Source organism: Bactrocera oleae, chromosome X (assembly GCF_042242935.1).
Source record: "Bactrocera oleae isolate idBacOlea1 chromosome X, idBacOlea1, whole genome shotgun sequence".
Classification (NCBI taxonomy): Eukaryota; Metazoa; Arthropoda; class Insecta; order Diptera; family Tephritidae; genus Bactrocera; species Bactrocera oleae.
The window spans coordinates 32072298-32091405 of record NC_091541.1 but is presented as its reverse complement, the minus strand read 5'-3'; the positions used below and the strand labels follow the sequence as shown (position 1 = coordinate 32091405).

The 19108-nt window shown below is 36.0% G+C and overlaps 2 long non-coding RNA genes across 3 annotated transcripts in view; one reads left to right on the top strand and one right to left on the bottom strand.

The window, feature by feature from the left end:
- The window catches only part of LOC138857998 (uncharacterized), a 42575-nt gene that overhangs the window by 10356 nt on the left and 13111 nt on the right, over window positions 1–19108 (bottom strand). The window contains exon 3 of one of the 2 annotated variants that reach the window (XR_011397256.1): window positions 11588–16739. The exons of the other annotated variant lie outside the window; for it this stretch is intronic. This is a non-coding gene — a long non-coding RNA (uncharacterized lncRNA). Of the gene's footprint in view, window positions 1–11587; window positions 16740–19108 lie in introns of those variants that run through there. 2 annotated transcript variants of the gene reach the window in all.
- On the top strand, window positions 4250–9240 carry LOC138857999 (uncharacterized). The gene is made up of 2 exons (XR_011397257.1): window positions 4250–6522; window positions 8606–9240. It is a non-coding gene; the product is annotated as an uncharacterized lncRNA (long non-coding RNA).

The window sequence follows — 19108 nt, the reverse complement described above, 5'->3', positions numbered from 1 at the left end:
AAAACATCATATTTTCTTTGATTTTCCTCAATTCTAATACGATGTGTTATGCAAGTCTGCTCATTATCGTTTTCAATGAGATCTTGCTGTTCATTCCGCCAAGGATAGTAAAGCATTAACATTTCGCGGAAATACTCAACTCTGGCCAAATCTGGGTTAAACCTTCTATACCGAATAATACAAGGTTTGGTACGTTTTTTCACAAAACCGCTACCGTCTTTAAGAGGCATGACAACCCCACTTTCTGGTAAATTATCGTCTTCCCTCTCTCCTTCTTCATGATCACTATCTTGTGCTCTTCTACTAGATTTAAAATATTTATACCAAGATGCAAAATCAGCTAAAAAAGAGTTTCTAACTGATCGGATCTTTGAACATAACGGTCTAAAATACCGCCTACGAATATTTCAGTCTAACCTGAAGGAAGGTTCTGAAGTTCCGCTCTAGGTTTTACCATTCGAACACGTTCATCAGGTCGAGAGGTATCTAAATATTTCTGCATAACTTGCTTCCGAAAGATGGAGCCCAATGCAGCAATATACTGCTTCTTGTGCAGATATTTCTGTGCCTGATATAAATTTATGACCTATATGTTTAAGTTTTTGCTTAATAGTATAATTTCCAGCATTTACCTCTGATATAGCTTCATTTAAGAGCCTAGAAACTCCCCTGTTAGACTTGTTAATATAATTAATTATATATGAACAGCAAGCATATGCATCCAGTATATATTGGATATCCATATTTGCTCTATGGAGTTCCAAAATCAGAGGATTATAAGCGTTCATAAAACGATCCTGTAATTTTCTTTTTAGAAGTGTTCAACTTGACCTAAACTTTTTAGTTTTGTTCAACTTGACCTAAGGGCTAACAAATAGTAATCAAAAGACATAGGAAGTGTTCAAAATCGTTTAAATTGGAAATGTCTTCTGTAGTCATATAAAAATTTAAAACGTTTTGAATTTTGAAAAAGTTTTCCTTGTGTCTTTCTGAATTTTGACTTGTTTCTGTAAGAGGTAACAGTATTTGCGTTGAAGGCATTGGTGGATATGGTATACCAAAACGACAAAACTGTTGTCCTCTTATTTCCCTAGTACAAAACCGACTGTGGTTATGCTTTTGATAACCCAAATAATTTTCTAAGGGGCTGATCGAACCATCGGTAGAAATATAATTGTCAATAAAACTAATGACATCAGGGAATGTCTGAGGATCTTGAAGGTTGATCCTGGGAGCATTATTAAGCCAATACATGCCATGTACATGCGGGGAACCTCTCTGTTGAAACTCCACTCTCCAGTAGAAATTTGTAACGAAATGCTCTCCAAAAATGCCGGCGTTATCTTTAAAAAGCTTAAGAATTTGTCGATAGCGGTAGTCAAAATATCTAGCACAAGTAACCGCGTCTGACCGAATTAAGCGATATCTATCTTGGGTTGTTAAACTGTTGGCTTCCTCTTCCGAAATATCTTTAGAATCAACAGTTTTAGAGAGGATGACCAAAAGCTCAACCCACTGAGATTCTGCAGCCGATAAAGTGATAAAGAAGGTTGGAAGCCCAAATTGGCGAATCATAGCGATTGCCTTTTTCTTCTCAGCTTCCCTGTGCGAAGGTGAGGATCTAACGCCTTTCAAAATCTTGTAACCATCATCGTGTTGAATCAAGTTTTGCACCAAGTTTTCGTTTAATAGATTTTGGGTCGTAACTCGGTTGCGACCTGAAAACTTTCTAAGGCAAATGGATGTACTATTCTTAATTTGTAGCAGTTCTAATTTTTTGTAATCATAGAACAACTTTGGAATGGTACACGCTCTTCTGTCAAAACGGCGAATTTCAGAACGTATTATCTTGCTATACGTTTCAGAGCATGTACGCTTCTGCACAACGTATATTGTTCCAAATGACAACTCTTCTGAATTATTATCTTGCATTATGTCAATTGGTCTTTGTACTTCACCTGGCGCTATAACTAAACGGTTATAGTCTAAGTTTTCTACAGGAATATTGTCCAAGAGTTTCTTGACCGCCTGGATTTAGCTCTGAAGGTAAAAGACCCGTGGGAATATTATTACCTGAGGGATTATCATGAGAAGTTTCTGCCGCATGAAAAGATTGAACCAATCGGGAATCCTCTGCAGATGCAACAAACGGAACTTCTTCTTGGTTATTAAATTCTGAAATCCAGTTTTCATTAATATGTATATTGTGCTCACGATACAGAGGGGTATTCACTAAGAACTGCAAAGCTTCCATACTCTTTGCGGGGCGTATGGTATCGATCATGTAATCATGATTGTATTCCAAACGCCTTCTTAAGTGAATTTGTATAACATGAGCCTCATCAAAGGACCTTGGTAGAGATGTCACAATATTGTTAACAGAAATTGGTATATTAACAACAGCACCTTTGAGCAAACTCTGACCTTGATATCCTAACGGACGGTTTGTCATAAAAGGCAATCTAGGCATTATGAGACGTTCTTCAATTGGGGTTAAACCTTTCAAACAATCCGGTATTTCAGAAAAGTCTAGACCGTTAGATAAACATATCTTTGGAACGTTCTCTTTAACAATCGCATTTTTGCAAGTAGCACAAAAATTGTAATTTCCATCTTCTGAAGGAAATTTTTGCATTAAAAAGAAGGCGGATGCAGCATTCGGGTGACCTTGCGCAATAGTTTCGAAATTTAATTTGCGAACTTGGTGTGAAAACCATAAGCCGCCGCAGCAAATACATATTTCAGTAGGGCCCTTATTTATATTTTGGAAATAAATGTTTTTGAAATCTGTTAAATTGCCACTATTACAGTTTCTATAACCTTATTTTCTCTCGTTAATCGGATTCGTTGGGACTGCCTTTGGTTTTCAATTTGTCTATTGAGTGGGTTATCTCTACGAAGGCGAACTTGACCTTGTCTAAGACGTCTCTGATTCAAAATTTCTTCCCTCATACCCCTCCTACTTTGTTCATCATAACGTACCTCAGGATTTTCTCGACGAGATCTATGACCTCGAGTATTTCTTATTTGCTCTTCAGAGTGAATTTGTGGATCTTGCCGCCTTGTTCCATGTTGAACAGTATTTGCAACTTGCTCAACAGATCGAACCTCGGGGTCTTCACGCCGAGACCTATGACCTCGAGTATTTCTTATTTGCTCTTCAGAGCGAATTTGGGGATCTTGCTGCCTTGTTCTATGTTGAACAGTATTTGCAACTTGCTCAACAGATCGAGCCTCGGGGTCTTCACGCCGATACCTATGACCTCGAGTAGCTCTTATTTGCTCTTCAGAGCGAATTTGCGGATCTTGTCGCCTTGTTCTATGTTGAACAGTATTTACATTTTTTTCAAAAGACCGTACCTCGAGATTTTCCCGCCTGGTTCTATGTTGATTTGTATTGATAATTTGTTCGGACAGACGTACATCGGAATCTAATCTACGATTAGCGTGACTTACAGTATTTTGTGACTGCTCACTATCTCTATATGCAGAGTTTGCACGAAGAACTCTCATACGTCTTCTATTCTGAAGACGACTTAGCAATATAGATTTTCTACTTAATCTAGGCATAATTAATTAATAATAAATGGATTAATATATAAAATACTTATAGATAATACTTATATAATTCAGTCCGTCCGGGTGTTAATAGTTGGATCTTAGGTGCTGCTCTCTTTCACTGTAATTTCTTGTAAGTCCTTGCTATGACTCCTTTCCTGTACCGTGTATAGGTACTATAGTATACTGGTGCACATATGTATATGTGTTTGTTTGCCACTGTATATAATACGGTTTTGCTCGTCACTGTATATAATAATACTTTAAACACTATATAACTAATACACTAAAATTAGTTTGAATAAAGCACTTTGCTGGTAAAGACATCTAGTGAAACTGAAACTACAAACACAGTGTACTGATATTTATTATACTCTTGTTGGTACAGCTTACGTACTTTTGTATACCTATATATTACTTAGCTATTCACTAACATAATAATACATAATATTTAGTTATATTTATATTTTAGAAATTAGTAGTTTATTTCATTGTATTGAAATTAAGTTCTCGAAAAACCCCTCCGTAAATTACCTTTGTTAAACGCTTTCTAAAACAGGGGGATCTATGGTACCTATTTTGAAGGGTCTACCCATGAAGGCTAAATTAACAATAACTTACATATAATTAAGTATGGTATACACATATGTAGAGCAGGTATGTAGATTTTCTTCTTTCTGTCTTAATATCTTAACCTTTCATAAGCTGCCAACGGCGCTAGGTAAAAATGTATGACCTTCATATTAAAATGTGTCGCAAAACTAAAATAATAATCAGTATCATGTAACCGTAATATTTATTTCATGCAATTTTTTCTAGAAAGATTTTTTTGCTCTATACAAAGTCCAGCACTCTAAGAAACTTTTTTAACATTGTTGTCTGGTATATTTTATAATAAGTTCAACATGATGGCTGCGAAAATATACCTAACCACTAATTATCACCAAATATTAGAAGAAATATATGTATATAGAAATCTATATCTATCACTTTAGGTGATGCAAACAACTCATTACTCGATTATTATTTGGTCTTATGTTATTGATCATAGATTTATTTTGTGTCAATACTATTTTTTTTCTCCGAAATGTTAACTTTTATAAAAAGAAGCTATTCAAACATGTGATATAAACTGAACCAAAGGGGTTAGATTTAATATATGGGGTATATGAGGTTGCTGTTGTACCAGAGGAGCGGAAATCAGTATATTAGGGTTATAAGGTTAAAACAAAGTCTAGACCAATTTCATTCATATGCAGCGATATACATTATTTTTAAGAAAAACTGTCCATTTAATTTTATTAAATTATCAAATTGACGAAAAAAATTATACCATAAGTAGTACATGTGAGCTGGGAAAATCAAAGACCAGAAAATTCCTCCAAACCGTATATTAAAAAATGTTGAATTAAACATCCATTATTAAATGATATCGTGATTAAATTACAATCAAATTTGGTATCTTCTTGACTTATATTAAAGGCCATAAACTTAGTCTCAGTTTCATTGCTTGAAGTGGCTAAATTTTACATTATAAGCTTAGGTGGCAAACGTCAACCAGAGAGTCGGAATTCATTATATGAAGGTGTGAGGTTTAGACTTAGTATATACTAATTTCATTCTAATTCAGCGTCAAACCACATAATTTTTAAGAAATCTTTTCCACTTAATTTCGTTAAAATATCACGTTGATCAACCGGAACGGTGTAAAGTCAGGTGGAAAGACGGAAATCATATATATAATATATTGTGGATAGAGAAATATATTAATTTTGACATTGCTCAGCTATACTCGAGAACATATTTTGAAGCAATTTTATATATAAAAAAATATTAATACTCACTGACCGACATATTCGGCATAAAACTGGTTAGAATAACGAAAAGTAGTATATGGAATTTGAGGGTAGTATTAACCCGATTTTATTAATTTTAAACGACGATTTCGCCCATTTTCGCACCATAACATAGAAATATAAAAAGAATGTTATGTACCAAATTTGGTTGAAATCGGTTAAAAAGATCCCAAGATATGGGTTTTCACCTAAAAGCGGGCGGTGTCACGCCCACTGTCTAATTTTGAACGCGGTTCCTATAAAGTCATCTCATACCATCCCTGAGAGAAAATTTAATGTCTCTGGCGTGTTTAGTGCTTGATTTATCGCGCTTTCAGTAGTTTTTAACAGTATCGTTACATGGGGAGTGGGCGGGGTTGTCACCCGATTTCACCCATTTTCACACCGTAGGTAGAGGTGCTAAACACATTTGCTTCCAAGCTAGTAGTTTAGGAGATATGCACATTAAACATATTAGGAGCGGGACCACGCCCACTTAAAAAAAAATTTAACTGCAGATGCCCCTCCCTAATGTGATCTCGTGTACCAAATAACAGTCTTGTATCTTATTGCGGAGCTTAGTAATGATAATTTATTTGTTTTTGATTAATGGCGTTTTGTGGGCGTGGCAGTGGTCCGATTACGCCCATCTGCAATATCAACCGTCTTACTGTACCAAGAAACATGTGTACCAAGTTTCATAAAGATATCTCAATTTTTACTCAAGTTACAGCTTGCACGGACGGACGGACAGACGGACAGACAGTCACCCGGATTTCAATTCGTCTCTTCATCCTTATCATTTATATATACATAACCCTATATCTAACTCAATTAGTTTTAGGTGATACAAACAACCGTTAGGTGAACAAAACTATTATACTCTGTAGCAACATGTTGCGAGAGTATAAAAATTGCTATACCATAACCACAATTGAGAACATACGAACCAATCGAAGTTGATTCATCAGCCCAGTACAGACGAATGATGCGACAAAACCACAGCAATCAAATAATTATCGAAAAACAAGAAATCCAATCACTTTACAATGAACCACGCAGCCAGGTGTACGAAGAAGAGAAATAATTTTTATGAGGCACCACGGACTACAGAGGAAAGCACCAAATGGTAAGACCGTGTATAATTTGATAGATTCAGGTGCTACTAGCAGCGATTTTAAGAAAAGTTACCCCTTTGCTAAGGGTACATCACTTAAAAAAAACAATAAAACCAAATACATTACATGGTAGCTCTATAATAAGACACAAAAGAAAAATAAATATAGTAGGATTCGATTTAGAATTCCTAGGAATAGATGAACTTACTGATGTTGATATCATAATAGGAGAAGTTTCACCCACATTTCACTCCTACCCTACAAGCAGAAATTAGATCAGAGACTAATGAACCAGTCTGGGTTGGAAGTATCCTATTCCTTATGCTGACCAAGACTTTGTGAAAAAGGAATTCTAAAAATTATTAGAAAGTAATATAATAAAGGAAAGCAAAAGTCCTTACAACTCACCAATATGGATTGTCTCAAAAAAGGGAACAAACGTAGAAGGGAAACCAAAAAAAAGGAAGGTAATAGATTTTCAGAAACTTAACAAACAAACCATACGAATACTTCATAGAAATCCTATCTCAGATATCATACTCACCCTAAAAATTTAGGAGAAGCAAGGGACTTTACTACGCTAGACTAGACTTAGTCAGGATTCCATGGAATCTTGATAAAACCGGAAGATAGGGAAAAAACAGCTTTTTCGGATAATGGAGTCTTACATGAATTTCTTGGGCTTCCATTTGGGTTAAAAAACACAAGAAATCAAACATATCAAAAAACCAAAGTTAAGCACGAAGCACTAGAAGTAATAAAAAAATCTCATAGAACAAGTACAACTATGCCCGCCCAATTTCAAAAAAGGGTTTGATTTAACGACAGACGCAAGTAATTATGCTATAGGAGCAGTACTTAGTCAAGGGAAACCCCCTATTGCATTTATATCGAGAACAATAACTTCCACGAAAAAAAAACTATTCAACAAAATGCTCGCAATAATTTGGGCACTACAAAAACTAAGAAATTACTTATACGGAAAAGCGCACGTAACTATATACAAGGTGCGTTCCAAAGTAAACAGTAAAAACGTTACAAAGTAAACTCTAGTGGCGCCATCTATATGTCGATCGTTCTAGTGCGTTAGAATCTGCTATCTTTTATCGACTTCCAGTAAAAATTTTATGACATTTCATCTATTGGAAGTGAAGTTATTGCGTTTTAAGTGTCAGTATGTTTTTGTCATCCGTGCGAAAATGAGCTTCGAACAAAGAGCCAACATTAAATTTTGTCTTAAAATTGGTAAAACTTGTACCGAAACGTTTCAATTAATGAAACAAGTTTATGGAGATGATTGCCTATCCCGTAGCAGAGTGCACGAGTGGTTTCAACGTTTTCAAAATGGTCGTGAGGATATAAATGAGAAATGAGCCGAAACTCAAGAAATCGCGCCTGAAGAAGTCAAAAGTGAAGACAATGCTGATTTGTTTTTATGATTCCAAGGGTATTGTCCACAAAGAATTTGTTCCACCCGGCCAAAACGATAATGCGGTATTCTACCTTGGAGTTTTTAAGCGTTTGGCGTTTGGCCGTATTCGACGTGTTCGGCCCGAATATCGCGAAGATGGAAGTTGGCGTTTATTGCACGATAATGCGCCGTCTCATCGATCGACGCTTGTGGCCGATTATTTGACCAAAAATCATATTTTAACAATCAACCACTCCCCGTATTCACCTGATATGGCACCGTGCGACTGCTACCTTTTCGGACAAATGCATTTGCCGATGAAAGGAAAGCGTTATGCAGACGTGGAGGCCATTCAAAAGGCTTGCACCGGTATACTGGCGGCCATACCGGGCAACGAGCCAAAACACTCGTTCGACATGCTTTTGGACCGTGCAAAAAGCTGTATTAAAGCAGAAGGACACTATTTTGAATAAAGTTAATTGATTTTGCCGATAAAACCATTTTTTCTGTCTTTTTTTTTAAAAGTCCTGTTTACTTTGGAACCCACCTTGTATTCTCATACGAAGAAGCTTCTCGTCTGCATTTCCCTACATCCAGACGACCATATCAGAGCAATGTAGTTGATGACCTACTGGCCGATTGCCTTGCACGTTGCCAATAACGTTTCTTTGTTCTTCCCCCAGGAGCTGCTGACTAGCGCCTTGAGGACTTTGTTGCGGATCTGTACTTTGGCTTTAATCTCGGTCGTATAGAAAGTTATAAAATCTTAAGGTTGTTGACAGTCACAATTTTAACGCCATCGACTGTGATATCAAGATTAAGTTTGTACTGCTTCGTCCAGCTCGTTAATATGGTCGCTATGGATTTAATTGATTAGAGTGTCAGGCTCCTTGTAGAGAAGAAGTAAGAAAGCGATGAGATAGCTGTTTACTTTCGATCACATGCCATCGATTCCATTGCCTGACGTCAATATCGTACAATCATCTGCATATGAGGTGATGGGAGTTCCTTCTGGCTGTTGGGGGAGTCTCGCAATACAGAAGTTAAACACTAGAGGGGAAAGGACACTGCCCTGCGGAACCCCCTGTTTAATTCTTCATAACATAGAATTTTGACAACTTGACAATCTTTTATAAGGGTTAATGCTCGCCTCACCTTCAAAGCGAAAATTCCGAAGGAAGTGGTTAAAAATATTCGATTGGCTTGTGGAAAAGGAATGGTGTGGATGTAGCTAAATAGACCTCTAAGGTTTTTATTTATGTACATATTTTTCCAAATGTGAAGTGAAATAAAACTTAATGTTTTGATGATAAGAAAATTTGGTAGTTTCGCAACAGATTTGGTATTTCTCAGATTTTCTAAAGTGGCAACATTAGTTTGAATATTGTGACATCTTGATTTTTTTTTTAATTTACTTTTTACTTTGAATAATATGCTTAAAACCAAAAAACGATCCGTTCCCTCGACAGTCGCGACTACGTAACAACAACAACCCTTCAGAGGTCGATAAGTTTTTCCATATGTCTCAAATATACTTTTCCTGCATTTATGGAAAGTTAAGAAGGAAAAAACATAATTCTCATGCTAAGTGCATAATTCTCTAGGCTAAATTGGGAAACACTCGTAGTTTTATTCATTTGAATAAAAAAAGTTAGCTGGGGATGATTAATTTGTAAAAGGGCACTGACGGGAGAAATGTATACCTTTTGATAATGTGTTATACAAACAAACCTAAAACAACTGAACAAAAATATTTAATATAAGGATACTTTTCAAATCTTTATACAAACACGAACTTTTGCACATTCTTCTGCAGTTTACTTTAAATTTAAACTTAAAGACAAATTTTCAATCAATAATTATTTTATTAGATCCATTAAAATAACTTAGTCGTGAAATCTCATGATCAATCATGATTTATAGATCGTACCACTACGTCCGGTTGGCAAGGATTAAATTTTATACTATAAGGGCGATGTGAAGATCAATAAGACGACATGAACTGTGTTATACAATATAAATGGTAGGCCTCAATAATTATCTCACTCGCAGTCCTTATACAAAAAGTTGTAGCCGACGCTGTTTAAGAGTTATTAGCTTGGTTTCTTTAATTTTTTTTTGGTTGTTTTGAACCAATTAATATTAACCACTTAAAATGAATGTAATATTTATTTAAAATTTTGATATAACAATGATTTTACAGATATTAAAAATACACACACTTTCATCACCGCCAAGAAGAGTTTTATTTTTTCGTATTGAAAGCAAATAATTATTACAAGTGTACGCTTTAGGTGAGTTAAACTTTAATCATAATATAATTCAGTAAAAACGAAATTACCTTTCTTTCAATAATTATTTACTTATTTTTTTGTTGTAGTCAATGTTCTAAGCTTTAGAATCTAAAGTATAAAAACAAGTCCTTTTTACTTTGGAACGCACCTTGTATACTAACCACCCGTCACTAATATTTTCAATGTCAGAAAAAAACCCAAACACTAAACTCAAGAGATGGAAGAATTTGATTGAGGAATACGGTGTGAAACTCAAGTACAAACCAGGACACGAAAACGTCGCAACTGATGCACTATGGCATCTATACAAATAAACACAAGTTTCGATGTTTTCATACACCTTTTCCTAAGCACGAACGATTCACTATTAACTTTAAAACAATAAACTATCTAATAAAAACTATAAAATGAGTAATGAAACCTAAAATAATTTTTTCATTTCACGCAGATTTACAAACATGGCATAAAATACGCACAATACTAAAAACAACATTTGAAAGCTACCCAAAAGTTTTCACACAACACAATTTACACGATATACAAAAACTTGAAGATAGAGAAAATATACTAAAATTCACGCATAAAAGAGCACATAATTAACTATAACAAGTAAGGAAGGGCTAAGTTCGGATGTAACCGAACATTTTCTACTCTCGCAAAGTCAAATAGTCTACTCGTTTGAGATTTCTTTGTGGATTGACTGATATTTTCGGTAGAATGTCAACTATAGGCACTGGGGTTCAATTATTTAGTACTTAGGGGCTTGAACAGTTTTGGTTCGATTTAGACAATTTTTGGCCACAAGGTGGCATACTTTATTCGCATTATTCACGCAAAGTTTTATCCCGATACAGTCATTGTTGCCTGATTTGCATAGTGCAAAGTGAAAGAATCAGATGGAATTTAAAATGGTGTTATATGGGAAGTAGGCGTGGGTGTAGTCCGATTTCGCTCATTTTCGCACTACATAGAAATATGAAAAGAACGTTATGCACCGAATTTGGTTGAAATCGGTTAAGCAGATCCCAAGATATGGGTTTTCACCTAAAAGTAGGCTGTGCCACGCCTACTGACTAATTTTGAACGCGGTTCCTATAAAGTCATCTCATACCATCCCTGAGATAAAATTAAATGTCACTGGCGTGTTTAGTGCTTGATTTATCGCGCTTTTAGTAGTTTTTAACAGTACCGTTATATGGGGAGTTGGCGGAGTTGCCACCCAATTTCAACTATTTTCACACCGTCAATAGAAGTGCTAAAAACATTTGCTTCCAGTGAATTTTGTTATTATAGCATTAGCGGTTTAGGAGATATGCACATTAAACCTATTAGAGGCGGGACCACGCCCACTTAAAATACGCCCGATCCGATTACGCCCATCTGTAATACCAACCGTCTTACGGTACATGTGTACCAAATATCATAACAATATCGGAAGTTTTACTCAAGTTACAGCTTGCACAGACGGATGGACGGACAGATAGTCACCCGGATATCAACTCGTCTCTTCATCCTGATCATTTATATTTATATAACCCTATATCTAACTCGATTATTTCTAGGTGATACAAACAACCGTTAGGTGAACAAAACTATTATATTATGCTCTGTAGCAACAAGTTGCGAGAGTATAAAAATATAGCAATTGTCGATAGACCGACTTTGGTCGGTGTTGTATATTAACAACAAAGTATTCTGAGGGTAAAATGAAAGATTTTCTGACTAGCTGGCTATGTTTTTGTTTTAATTGCATTAAAGGGATGCACGTGTACGAACTAGTTTCGAGCTCTTAAAAGTTGTTTATGATAAGTGATTTGATGTTGAAAAAGTGAGCATTTTTCATTTAAAATAGTGTGAGTGAAAAGTAAGGGAATAAAATATGCAATTCCGCGTGTTTTAGGTCATTTTTTTTAATGGTATTTTCAATTACAAATATTTTTTGTTCAGAATCACAATGAGTCGAGCAAATCATAATTCGACTACCAGGGACCTGGAAAATAGTGAGGATGGCCTTGACTTTCTGATAACGACGATATTGTCGACCCGACGTATAACATCGAATCAAGCGATCAGAGCAGTTTTGACGAGGAACTAAACCTACCTACTTTGGAAAATTATATTCCCTATACTACCACTTTAGCAGCAACGTCCGCCAATGCTGAAATTATTGCTACAGATGCAAATCCGACCTCCAAGCACCTCAAGGGACATCTATTCGAGTAGCGAAGACCAATATTGCATGGAAATCTGTACACTTGAACTTGAATGAAGACCAATTTCTTTTTCGTGGATCTGATAAAGTACCGCCTGATATACTTTGCTTGAATATCCCATTTGAGGTATTTTTGTATCTGCTGACTGGGGATATTATCAATCTTATCAGGGATCAGACTAATTTATACTTCGTGCAGAGAGATGCTAGTAAGCCCGTAAATGTAACTAGCCAAAAAATTTATAGGAATCGAATATTATATATAAATAGTAAAATTGTAAAAATGTAATATCATTAATGAGATATCCGCATACTCCCTTCCACGCATTCATCACGATAATTGTGTTGTTGCTTTTACATGTAATTTAACAGAAGGCAGGACTAAACTTAAAAACACGTCTGTTTATTGCGGCGATCCAAGGAAGAAGAGGATTCGTACAGGAATAGTACAATAGATAAAGTAAATAACTGAAGTAAGGAATGATAGGTAATAGAGAAACACTTTGCACATTCACCCTGTGCTGAGGTGATATGAAATTAAAATAGAAAATAATTCTTAAACAACAAGTGACCAATAAATGGCGAATGGAAGACAGCTATTACAATCGTTATCTCAAAGGGACATTTCCATAAAAAAAGAACATTTTTTTAATTTCAAACTTAGCCAGAGATTAACCAAACAACTGACAACGTATCGTTTATGAGTTAACATAGACCAATTTTTTTAACACCATGAATAGGTTATATTAAAGGGCAGAGATACTACACTTGAATCACGGAGCACAACTATCTGGTCAGGTGATGTCGAGATAATTAATATACACATCCCTCAGTTAAATTTTGCACAACAGGACATCATTCGAACATAGGTGCGCTTTTTCGTGGTGAGAACCGTTTGGTACCGCGATAGATAGACGATTCGACATTCTTCATAATGAATGACGAAGCCCCACCAGAATTACGGGAACCTTTAATAGCTAGTCTAACATTGCCATCGCTTGTGGTGGTCTGATAAATAGCATAATCTGACGATTTATGTTAACCCTCGCATTAGGCCATCTGTCCATAGCTATCTTAAACGAAAAACCAATTTAATATATTTCTGTAGAAAATCGCACCTTTGTTAACTTCAAGCTAATAAGGTCGACTTCACAGCTGCAACCGTTCGCTTTATCCCGGCTGGAAAAATCGTGAACATCCACTCCAATTTCACAGCAGCTATTTTAGCAAACGGGCGCGACACTTATCGCAATGCTGATCCCTGTGATCTCCGCATAAGGGATCTCAATTTGGAGATTCAGCAAATGGAAAAGCAATATAGTTCTGTAGTCTCTCCACCGATATGAGTAAGTTCTGCAGTTCCTCAGACCCGAAGAAGTACGCGAGGTATTTTAGCAGACAAGGTCAGACGTGCTAGGAAACATATTGTTTCGACGGCGTCGGACCATAGGGAGAGAGTGGTTGATGAGTGGTGTCGAGTTTGGTATCGATTATGAAAAATTAGGAGTTTAACCTGCTACAGTATCCAGAAAGAAGTTGCGAATGGTGGTGGTTTGACTCCAAGTACGCCAACCAATGTGAGTTGTTGTAGCGGCAGAATTCTGCCGAGTTGACAGTCCTTGGCCGGAATAAACCAGGGTCCGTTCCGGTGACGTAGACCCGACTGTCGTGGGAACGGAGAGTCGTTGGAGATGTGAATTACGTATTTAAAGTTTGTTGTGTCTGTTGGGTCGACTGTTCCATGTCATCGACGTAATTAAGGCAAGACCTCTTGATGTTCCCAGCAAGCGGCGAAAACATCCTAGCAGACACTTCTTGAAGAGGAGTTCATTATGTTCCTTGACCGGAAGAATGCTGGCCTCACAGGCACAGTCTGTCGAATACAACACCTAAAATCTTAAAGGCATCGACTGTGATAGTCACTTCTTACTCAGAAGATTGTACAATATTCATGTCAGGCATGTGTTCGAAAGTGAGCAGCTATTTTTCCAACTTTTCTCGCTTCCTCTCTGCAAGGAGCTTAACACTCTCCACCTCTAAATCCACAGCGACCATATTCGCTGACTGACGAAGGAGTACAGGCTGGATATCACAGTCGATGGCAATAAAATTTCGACTGTCAACAGCCCCAAGATTTTGGGCGTTGCACTTGACAGTTCTGTTTTTGTTGTAACAATTATCCAGACCCTGCTTGGTAGCTGCTTAGACGGATTCGGACCAGAGGAATTAAGTGAGTAGGTTGGTAAGTTTGGGCATGCAAAGAGGTGATTAGAGTCATTGTACTCAATGCATGCAGAACATAGGTGTTGTATGTCAGGGTCTCTTCTGGATAAGTAGGACGTTAAGAAGTAGTAATATGGGAATGTTATAATGTTGTAGTCCTAATTTCGAAATAAGACAAGTAGGTCATAAAAATGGATTTAACGAGGATTTCAAAAGGATGGACAGACTCTTACCCAGACTTGAATTCGCCCCGTCATCCTGATATTCGTATATAACTCCATTTCAATCTCCATTAGTTTTAGGTGTATAAACACCCGTTAGGTGAAGAAAAATATTATACTATATCGCAACATGTTGAGAGTACAAAACGGAGAGTAGCAGGGTACGCCAGGTATAGCTTGTTCTCGAGTCATTAAGAACTCATTGTGCACAGTATGTTTTTCTATTGTAAAATAACGAAATTCATTTTTCTTGAAAAAAATTCTTTGCCCATTGATACACAATTTTTGGTGAAGAAATTCGTATTTCTTGTAAACTCTACCGATGGGCTGTCATTTGATGGTACCGCCGATTCCATCACAAGGTCCTGCGAAGTGGCAAAATAAATACTATTCTCCCTCGACCCCAAAATCTTCTTTATGCTTAATTAAATAGATTAAATTGTATTTGATTTTATATTGGGAAGCACTGCCGTCTAAAATACGATATTTTCCGAACCTAACTTCTCTTTCAAATGAGCAATTAGTTTAGAGTTGAAAAAATGTACTGTACGTACGTAAATAATATTTTTAATCTCTTGCAACATATTCCATGTTGAGTATACAAGTTTTGTTCACCTAACGGTTTCCCGTATCACCTGAAACTAAACGAGATAGATATAGGGTTATATATGTATATGTAAATGATTCGAATGACGAGTCGAGTTGAAATTTGTACATCCGTGCAAGCTGTAACTTGAGTAAAAATTAATATAACTTGCTGAAACTAGGTACACCTGTGCTGTGGCACTATAAGAAGTTTGGTATTGTAGATGTTCGTAATCGGACCAATGTCACGCTCACAAAACGCCATAACTAAGCACTAAATTATGATACATATCTGCAATTTGGTACCGACGATTGTATTGGGGAGGGGCATCTATGGTTGAACATTTTTTCAAAAGTGGGCGTGGCCCCGCCTCGTAATAAGTTAAATGTATATTTCTCCCAAACCATTCAAGTTATATAATCCATATTTGCACAGAAAAAATATTTTTGACACTTCCTTCGACAGTGTGAAAATGGATGAAATCGAATCATAACCCCGCCCACTCCCTAAATAACGGTTTTGTTAAAAACTACTAAAAGTGCGATAAATAAAAAACTAAATGCGTCAAAGACATTAAATTTTACATCCAGGATGGCACAAGGGCTTTTAAAGGAGCCGTTGTCAAAATTGGACGATGAGCGTGGAACCGCCCACATATAGGTCAAATCATATATTTCCGAAACGACTTGATCAATTTCAATAAAATTTGGTAGTAAAATTATTTTAACAATCCCATCCGCTTCCCCGAGCTTTGACTACGACCGTTTGCGCTCGATGTTGTCATAAGTGACCCATTTTTCATCGCCAGTCACAATCCGCTTCAGAAACGGGTCGATTTTGTTGCGATTCACAGATGGAAATTCGGTCCATCATGTTTTTTTGCGTTAGTTCGTGTGACACTCAAACATCGAGCTCCGTTTTTGAATCCAAGGTTATGCAAATGGTTCCAAACGGTTTGCTGGCTTATCTTTAGTTCCTCAGCAATTAAATAAGTGCTCACGTGACGGTCTGTTTCCACTATTTCCATGATTTCATCCCAATTTTCGACGACAGGCCTCCCGACGCGTGGTGCATCTTTGACATCGAAATTACCGGAACGGAACCCAGCAAATCACTTTTGTGCTACATGTTCGTTTACAGTATCGGCAGAGAACGTATATCATAGAGAAGGTGCATGGTGTGCCGATTGTCAAAATGTTCCTCTTGACGGAGGGTTACTCGCCAACATTAGTGCATTTCCCCACAAACAAATTATAAGCTGATTTCACCAGAATTTTACCCCTGCGGAGCGCAAAATAGCAGAATTGAGCATTTTGAATGTTAAATGAGAAAAATAATGCTAAATTCAATGTTAAGAAATGTACGATTACAGATTCGTATATTTACAATGCGCAAACGAATTTACATATAATTTTAAGATATTCTGCATATACAGGGCGGCTCACGAATCGTGCTACAAAAATAAACCGTAACAAGTTTCTTTTTAATCAATGCATTACATTAAGTTTTTTTGTATTGTATAGAAAATCTTATTTTATTTTATACAATTAATTATTCCTCCATGCTCAGCCACGTATATGCGACACCTAATTAGAAAATTAATGCGGGCTGGACGGATCGTCTGGATTGCCTCAAATATCTATCTAATGGACTGCTTCAGTTCAGTCAGATTTCTGGGTTTGAATTTGTACTCCTCTTGCTTGACATAACCCAATAAGAAAAGACCAAGCGAAACAAATATGAAAGTACCCATTATAATTGTTAATTTGTCTATATGCAACGTATGTATGCAAATATGTACACTCATTGTTTCATGGGATATCAGAACCATACACACTCTTACAAACATACATCTCATATGGCAGTGCAAAATCAACCCTTATTCATATACAACATGGCATGCGTAAATGGAAACAAAGTCAACAAGTCATGTGCATATATACGGGCAGATGTGTGTACAAAAAATTCGCATATTTACATACGCACATTCTTTGACAAATACAGTCAAACCCGGTTAAGTGCCAAAACCAAAGTTGCAGATTTTTTGTGCTTTGTAGTACATAAGCTATTGTGGTACTTAAGAGACTGGTACCAATAAAATAATTTCTATGTATTTAAAAAAAATTACCGTTTTCCTTAAAAAATTAAGAAAAAAAAAACGTGAGACACAGGCAGATAAGAGGGATTGGCGGAGTGATACTTAACCGGGGCTTACTGTATACATAAATCAGAGGAATATTGAATATTTTCTTTAAAAAGTTTCTTGAATTGTAAATCGACAAATATACTATGTTGTCACTTTTATTCTAAAATATTTTAATACTCATATTTGAGGGGTTGTCACTTTTCCCTTCTAGAGGGAATATCAGAAATTTGTTCGATTTATGATTTTTAGCTTTTGCCATCGTCGTGAAAAGACGCTTGTAGACAAAAGCATGCTCGGGGAGATGTGAGATGTTTTACGCACTACGCCTGCGTTCATGAATGAAAATGTTGTTGTTGTGCAATTTACTATAAATTTGGGCTTCGCCTATTTGGCTGACATATTGACTTGTGACGATTGTTGTTTTTGTAAAACAATGTTTGTAGTTTTTGAGGGTGACATATTTACATGTGTACGCATATACTTATGTATGTATGTTGGTTTGTGTATGCATTATTTGTTTGGCAATTTTATGTCTACATACATATATGCATGTACATATAAATCAATGCGTGCACATATATTGTGTTGATATATGATAAAATTATGATTTCAATTTCTGAATCCGCAAATTCAAATGCGCTTGTGTAGATATACATATGATTATATATAAGATTAATATGATAAAAGATGTACATATGTACATATACATATATTGTAATAAATTTAATCTCTATTAGGAAAGTATATTCTACATATACATATATTGTAATAAATTTAATCTCTATTAGGAAAGTATATTATGTAAAAACTAAATAAAATCATTAAATTCCCAAATTGACTATATATAATATTTTTAAAATTACTTAGATTTAATTAATTAATTAGAGTCTTATCAGTTTTGCAAGCATTCATAAAAATTCGCAAAATGATATTCATATGAATAAATATGATTGCATATAAACGTATAAGAATATAAGCCAAAAGAGTAACATGCGGCTGTAATATCAAAGCAAGTCTCTGAGCATAATTTTCATTGAATGCTCAGCTCTGTTCACTCACTTCTGTTAAAAATTCTCCTTCCGAGCCAGATGAGGTGAAATTCACTAATAAAATCTTGTTAGGTTTTGACAATTCACACGCTGGTCCGCAATTGAACCTTCTCTATGATATACGTTCTCTGGTATCGGGCCCATAAACTAAATTAATGTTTTCAGCCGCTTTGTCTGCTTTTTCGCTTTGATCGAAGAAAAATTGTAAAATATAGCGAATTTTCTCTTTGTTGGTGTCCATCTTTCACGAGCGCTCACAACGTACTGAGTCAATTTATCGAAAAACTGTCAAAGACAAACTTTTAGCGCGAATAAACACGTTTTCAACGCCGTATAGTATAACATGATGCGACACGTAACACTAGTACTATAGACAATAACGCCATCTCTTAGATAAAAACCGAACGAACTTTTTACTAGACCTAATATTAGAACAAGACTTTGCACAAATAGTG